The sequence below is a fragment of the Hordeum vulgare genome, chromosome 6H, assembly GCF_904849725.1.
Source record: "Hordeum vulgare subsp. vulgare chromosome 6H, MorexV3_pseudomolecules_assembly, whole genome shotgun sequence".
NCBI classification, from domain to species: Eukaryota; Viridiplantae; Streptophyta; class Magnoliopsida; order Poales; family Poaceae; genus Hordeum; species Hordeum vulgare.
The window spans coordinates 300,079,597-300,087,700 of NC_058523.1; positions in this window are offsets into that span (position 1 = coordinate 300,079,597).

Below are 8,104 nucleotides of genomic sequence, written 5' to 3' on the forward strand. Positions count from 1 at the left end.
GTATGAACCCAAAACCAAGCACTTCTCCCATTGCAAGAATCTAGATCAAGTTAGCCAAACAAAACACACAACTCGAAGAGAATTACAAGGATATGAAATCATGGATATAAGAGATCAGAAGAAACTCAAATAAGATTCATAGATAACCTGATCATAAATCCACTATTCTTTGGATCTCGACAAACACACCGCAAAAGAAGATTACATCGGATAGATATCCATGAAGATCACAGAGAACTTTGTATTGAAGATCCAAGAGAGAGAAGAAGTCGTCTAGCTACTAGCTATGGACCCGTAGCTCTATGGTGAACTACTCACGCATCATCGGAGAGGTCATGGTGTTGATGAAGAAGCCCTCCGTATACGAATCCCCCCTCCGACAGGGCACCAGAACGTGGCCCAGATGGGATATTGCAGAGACATAAGCTTGCGGCGGCGGAAAAGTACTTTCGATGATCTCTGATTTTTTATGGGATTTTAGGGAATATATAGGCGGAAGACCTAGGGCAGAGGTGGCCCAGGGAGCCCACAAGCCTGGGAGGCGCGGGCCCCCCTGGCCGGGACTAGGAGGCTTGTGGGGTCCGTGGTGTACCCCTGCCTTGGTTCTCAAGCTTCCCGATCTTCTTCTGTTTCGGAAAAAATCTTTTTGGAAGTTTCGTTCCGTTTGGACTCCGTTTAAAATCCTCCTCTGAAAGGGGTCAAAAACACGGAAAATACAGGAACCTTGCACTGAGTTAATAAGTTAGTCCCAAAAAAGATATAAAAGGCATACAAAACATCCAAAGTTTGACAAGATAATAGCATGAAACCATCAAAAAATATAGATACGTTGGAGATGTATCAATACACATGTTCATAATATTGTTACCAAAATATACAAATTAGTAATGATTTTACCACTTACTTGTGCAACTAGCGCTTGAGTCATATTGGTGCAAAAACGCATGAAGAAGCTCCATACGGATGGATCTTTGGACTCACTTGATTTTGAATCACTTGAGACATGCAAATCATACCACATGGGAAGGATGACTGAATACCTCGTTTTCCAGTGAGATGGAACAAGAAGGTAACTTGTTGGAAGTAAAACATTTTGATGTGTGTGGTCCAATGAGTACTGAATCACGCAGTGGATATCATTATGTTCTTACTTCACATATGATTTGAGTAGATACTAGTATATTTACTCGATGAAACACAAGTCTGAATTATTGAAAGGTTCAAGTAATTTCAGAGTGAAGTTAAAGATCATTGTGACAAGACGATAATGTGTCCATGATATGATCGTGGAGGTAAACATATATATCTGAGTTGCGAGTTTGGTAAACATTTAAGACAATGTGAAAATTGGTTCACATGAAAATTGTTTCACAACTCATGCCACCTGGAACACCATAGTCTGATGGTGTGTTCGTATGTCATAGTCGTGCCCTATTAGGTATGGTGCATAATATGACGTATCTTATCAAATTAACACTATCGTTTATGAGTTAGGAACTAGAGACAACCACATCCACTTTAAATAGGGCACCACGTAATTCCGTTGAGATGACACCGTATGAACTATGGTTTAGAGAAACCTAAGCTATCGTTTCATAAAAGTTTGGGGGTAGCGATACTTATGTGAAAGAGTTTCAGCGTGATAAGCTCGAACCAAAAGCGGATAAATACATCTTCATAGGACACCCCAAAAACAGTTGGGTATACCTCGTATCTCTGATCCGGAAGCAAAAGTGTTTGTTTCTAGAAACGGGTACTTTCCTAAGGAAAGGTTTCTCTCGAAAGAATTGAGTGGGAGTATGGTGGAAACTTGATGAGGTTATTGAACCATCACTTCAACTAGTAGGTGTAGCAGGGCGCATGAAGTTGTTTCTGTAGTACCTACACCAATTGAAGTGGAAGCTGATGATAGTGATCACGAAGCTTCAAATTAAGTCACTACCAAACCTCGTAGGTCGGCAAGGATGCGTACTACTCCAGAGTGGTACGGTAATCCTGTCTTGGAGATCATGTTGCTAGGCAACAATGAACCTACGAGCTATGGAGAAGCGATGGTGGGCCCATATTTCGACAAATGGCTGGAGGCCATGAAATCCGAGAGAGGATCCATGTATGAAAACAAAGTGTAGAATTTGGAAGAACTAATTGATGGTCGTAAGACTGTTAACTACACATGGATCTTTAAAAGGAAGAAAGACGATGATGGTGAAAAGTCACCATTAAGCAAGCTCGACTTGTCGCAAAGATGTTCCCGACAAGTTCAAAAGGTTGACTCCGATGAGACTTTCTCACTCGTAGCGATGCTGAAAGTCTGTTGGAATTATGTTAGTAGTTGTTGCATTATTTGTGAAATCTTGCAGATAGGATGTCAAGATATTGTTTCCTCGACGGTTTCATCGAGGAAAGGTTGTATGTGATACAACCAGAAGATTTTTGTCGATCCTAAAGAATGCTAACAAGTATGCGAAGCTCCAACAATCCTTCTAAGGACTGGAGCAAGCGTCTCAAAGTTGGAATATGCGCTTTGATGAGATGATCAAAGTTTTGGGTTTATACAAGGTTTATGAAAAACTTGTGCTTCCAAAGAAGTGAGAGAGAGCACTATACAATTTCTGATAAATATGTGTGGTTGACATATTGTTGATCAGAAATGATGTAGAATTTATGGAAAGTATATATGGTTATTTGAAAAGTGTTTTCAAAGGAAAACCTGGATTAAGCTACTTGAACATTGAGCATCAAGATATATGGAGATAGATCAAAGTGCTTAATACTACTTTCAATCAAATGCATGCCTTGACAAGTTTTTGAAGGAGTTCAAAATAGATCGGTAAAGAAGGAGTTTTTGGTTGTGTTGTAAGGTGTGAAATTTAGTAAGACTCAAAAGCCCGACCACAGCAGAAGAAAGAGAAAGGACGAATGTTGTCCCCTATGCTTCAGCCGTAGACTCTATAAGTATGCTATGTTGTGTACCGCACCTGAAGTGTGCCTTGCCATGAGTCAGTCAAGGGGTACAAGAGTGATCCAGGAATGGATCAATGTTTAGCAATCAAAGTTATTCTTAGTAACTAGCAGACTAAGGAATTTTTCTCGATTATGGAGGTGATTAAAGAGTTCATCGTAAAGGATTACGTCGGTGCAAGATTTAACACTAATCCGGATAACTCTGAGTAGTAAACCGGATTCGTATAGTGGAGCAGTCATTCGTAATAGTTCCAAATGGTGCATGATAGCAGTATCTATAGGAAGACATAGAGATTTATAAAGCACACACAGATCTGAAAAGTTCAGACCTGTTGACTAAAACCTCTCTCACAAGCAAGACATGATCGAACCCCAAAATTGTATGGGTGTTGGACTCATCGCAATCACATAGTGACGTGAACTAGATTATTGACTCTAGTGCAAGTGGGACACTGTTAGAAATATGCCCTGGAGGCAATAAGAAATTGATTATTATTATATTTCCTTGTTCATGATAATTGTCTATTATTCATGCTATAATTGTATTAAACGAAAACCGTAATACATGTGTGAATACATAGACCAGAACATGTCCCCAGTGAGCCTCTAGTTGGCTAGCTCGTTGATCAATAGATGTTCATGGTTTCTTGATCATGGACATTGGATGTCATTGATAACGGGATCACATCATTAGGAGAAATGTGTGATTATAAAGGTGCACTACAGGTATCTCCGAAAGTGTCTGTTGGGTTTTACGAATCGAGACTGGGATTTGTCACCCTGTGTTGGGGATAATACCTGCGGATAACCCGCCCTTAGTGGGCCGGGTCATCAAAGGGGCGACTTACCATTCGAAGCGTGTCTCGTGGCCCAGAAGATGGATGGCGGTTCGAGAGGTCGTGCAGATGGTAGATTACCAAGGGAGTTCCCAATCGTGGAGAGCACGGCGACTCAGAGATAGGTAAAGCTACAAGGAGTAGCATGGCAGGACTTTTGTAAACCCTAGGGCCTCGACCTGTATATAAAGGCGAGTCTTGGGGAAAGGTCAGGCGAGTTAGAGAGAATCGAGAGCTAGGTCAGGTGAGTTACGCCCTCCTTGTAATCGAAAACCACCACTAATCCACACAAAGCAGGACGTAGGCTTTTACCTCCTCACGAGGGGCCGAACTTGGGTAAATCTGAGTTTCGCTTTCGCTCACCCCCTTCGAGTCGCCACCAAGGTGTGATGGCTCCATCTATAAGTCCTTTCACTAGGACATCTGCCATGACAAAACCACGACAGTTAAGTTCTCAAAGGGAGCCCTACCAGGGTTAGAAAGATATGCGATCGACATCATGCCAAAGAGCCGCCGCGGGAGGTACTACATCGACAACTCGCTGTGGGAGTCGGAAGCCGATTCAGTCGAATCTGGCTACCGAGTCCCATCCGGCAAAATCAGCATCTTCATCGCCATGATTGGGACGCCCGTGCCTGAGCCGGACACCTCCACCACCATCGTCGAGCCGGCCAAGTACGTCCTCCCGACCACACGGTGGGACAGGATTCGCCACGTTTTCGTCGGTTTTACGCAGGGAAACAATGTACAAGACGTAGCGGCGGTCCAGGAGATCACCCCCGTCAATTCTAACAGCGAGTCATCCATGGGTGAGACAGATTCAATCCAGCCTCTTCAGGAAGGACAACTCAGAGGGCTGTCGTTGGCAATGGACCCCGAGGTCCTCGAGAGATCCCATCGACAAATCGCCATCTATATGGTGGGGTCGGCACAGCCTTAGCAAAATCCAACCGGCAACAACGAGACCGGTGGGACGTCCAAACCCCCAGCACAAACCATGGTGGAATTAGCGGCGGAGGTCGCTAGCCTTATGGCAACCACCGTTACGTACGAGAATGAGGAGTCTATCAACGCCGAGCTAGCAAAGCTTCGGGAGGCGATGGCCAAGGCGCAACGGGATATGGAAGCAGAAGCCGCCAGGGTGGAGACACAGTAGGCTGCGATCGCAGCAGAGATGGAGCGGTTGAACACCGAAGGTTGGCGGCTCGAGAGACAGCAGCACACGTCCGACGCCATTCACCAAAGGAGGCATCACGGGCGTATCCTGGCTGACTTACAGCCAACTCGCCTTTTCGACACCCCGCGCACCCCCGGGGCGGGTCCTGATCGACCTTTACAAACTGTTCCAAGGGGAGGTCCGGTTTCACCGCCCAATCCACCGCCGCCTCAACCAATGGATGCCCATGCGACTCGATTCCAGACGCCACGGGGTCACTTCTCGAATCCCGTGGACAATGTGTTGGCGGCAACCCGCCACTTGGAGTCCCTGCCGATTTATGGAAACTCCCCGGCGGAGATAGATGCCAGAAACGCCATCGATATGCTAAAGACGACCATGGTCAAGCACGCGAAGTATTCTCATAGCCTCGATCGGGTGCACCCCACGCCTCAGGCGAGCCATACCAGGAGTCGCGACGAGGACTTACCCGCGGTAACCAGCGGACCACGGCTATTCCCTTAACATAACCCGCTTGGGATGCCCGACACGTGAGCTCAAGATATCGTGGACGCGGCACGAGCTGCGCGTCAAATAGAAACAGCAGCCGCGGCAGGTCAGGTCTACCCAGCTTACACTTCACCACCTCCCGCACCCCTGGATGCTGGAGGCAAGCACATTGGTGTATCGTGTCTTGCTCCGGTTCTGCGTAATGAGCGAATGCCAAAGGACTTCAAAGGGCCCCGGAAGGTCCCTAATTACTCGCCAGATCTCGAACTAGGGTCATGGATCGAGAGTTACGAACTCACAATGGACATGCTCGATGTTGAGGCGGTTTGCGCTAAGTACTTCACTATGATGCTCGAAGGGACGACGCGTGCGTGCTTGAAAAACTTACCACCCAACTCCATCAACACCTGGGCGGAGCTAAAAGAGCGCTTTATCAAGAATTTCAGAGGGACTTGCAAACGCCTGATGACCATCGTCGACCTACAGCACTGCGTTCAGCGGCCAGATGAGTCGGCCCACCATTGGACCCGGCGAGTCGCGGAAGTTATTCATTCATCAGAAGGCATCTCGGTGGCTCAGGCGGTGTTGATCCTGGAGAAGAACTGCCATTACGAACCTCTGGTACTAAAGCTAGGGCGACTTAAGAGGAAAGTACAGGACATGGGCGAATTAATGGATACCCTCACTAGGTATGCTGAGTTGGACGACACCAAGGATCCTGGGGAGGACGAAGACAAAGTTAGTACCGCCAGGAAGGGCGAGTTACACAAGGGCCATTCTTAGTTTCAGGGCCGGGGCTACCACCACTCTGGTGGGCACGGAAAAAAGAGACAACAGGAGGGTTCTACGGAATTTGTCGCTAATACTAATACCGGCAACGGAAACCCGCGCCAGAAGAAGCGGGGCTTTAGTGGGAAGAGACCGCGCAATTATCACGAGATGCTCAAAGGCCCTTGTCCATAGCATGCCATGGCGGAGGGAACAGTGACTCACTCTTGGGAGGATTGATACGTAATGCAGGAATTCCGGGCCGAGGCTCTCAAAAGAGGTCAAGGTGGTGAACAGGGCCAGCGACAGGAACAACCCGGCGCATCCGGGTCACGCCAGGTCCCGTTCGGTGGTTTTCCTAACCCGGGACCACAGGGCGGGTCACAGCCCAACGCTGGGAAGTACCAACTTCACAATCAGTAGTACTACCCATCGGGAGTGTTCGAACACCCCCCCCCCCCCCCCCCCGCAAGGGGATCCCGAGTGATAGGAAGATCGTGGCGGGTTTGAGAATAACCCCAAGCAATTGAACAGCGGGCAGTATCATGTGTTCACCACCAACACCTGCAAGCGGAATCACAAGGTGAAGCATAGAACCTTCAGCATAGGTGAACCGGCGCTCCCTCGATACCTTCACTGGTCTGAACAGCCCATAACCTGGAGCAGGGAAGACCACCCCCCCTCCCCCGAGTAGACAACCCTGGCGACTTGGCTTTAGTTGTGGCTCCCCAAGTCGGAGGGTACACCCTTTCCAAGGTCCTCATGGATGGAGGCACCATCATCAACATCTTATACTTCGATACTTTCCGACGGATAAACCTCTTGGAGAAAGACCTGATGGCATCATCCACGGTCTTCCAGGGCATCATCCCCGGTAAGTCGGCGTATCCAATTGGGCGGATTAAACTTAACCTGGCCTTTGACACAGAGTCAAATTACAGGAGCGAGTCTCTCCTGTTCGAAGTGGTCAAAATCAAGAGCCCCTATCATGCGTTGTTTGGACGGCCGGCGTACGCCAGATTCATGGCCCGCCCATGCTATGTCTATCTCAAACTCAAGATGCCCGGGCCTAAGGGTCCTATTGCCATCAGCGGAGGTAGGAAGATAGCTCAAGAATGTGAAAAAGGAGACGCAGCTTACGCCGAGTTGGCTTGCGCGGCTGAAGAGCTCAAATTTCACCAAGCTAATGTTGACCCGGCAGACATGATGCCTCTCAAGAGGCCAACCATCGATTCTGAGCCGCCCCTCAAGTTTAAATCGACGGACGATACCAAGGTTATAGACTTTACACCTGGCGAATCCACCAAGCAGTTCACTATTGGGGCGGATCTGGACCCCAAATAGGAAAGCGTGTTGGAATTATGCCCTAGAGGCAATAATAAATGTATAGTTATTATTATAATTCCTGTATCAAGATAATAGTTTATTATCCATGCTATAATTGTATTGAATGAAGACTCATTTACATGTGTGGATACATAGACAAAACACCGTCCCTAGCATGCCTCTAGTTGGCTAGCCAGTTGATCGATGATGGTCAGTGTCTTCTGATTATGAACAAGGTGTTGTTGCTTGATAACTGGATCACGTCATTGGGAGAATCACGTGATGGACTAGACCCAAACTAATAGACGTAGCATGTTGATCGTGTCATTTTGTTGCTACTGTTTTCTGCGTGTCAAGTATTTATTCCTATGACCATGAGATCATATAACTCACTGACACCGGAGGAATGCTTTGTGTGTATCAAACGTCGCAACGTAACTGGGTGACTATAAAGATGCTCTACAGGTATCTCCGAAGGTGTTAGTTGAGTTAGTATGGATCAAGACTGGGATTTGTCACTCCGTGTGACGGAGAGGTATCTCGG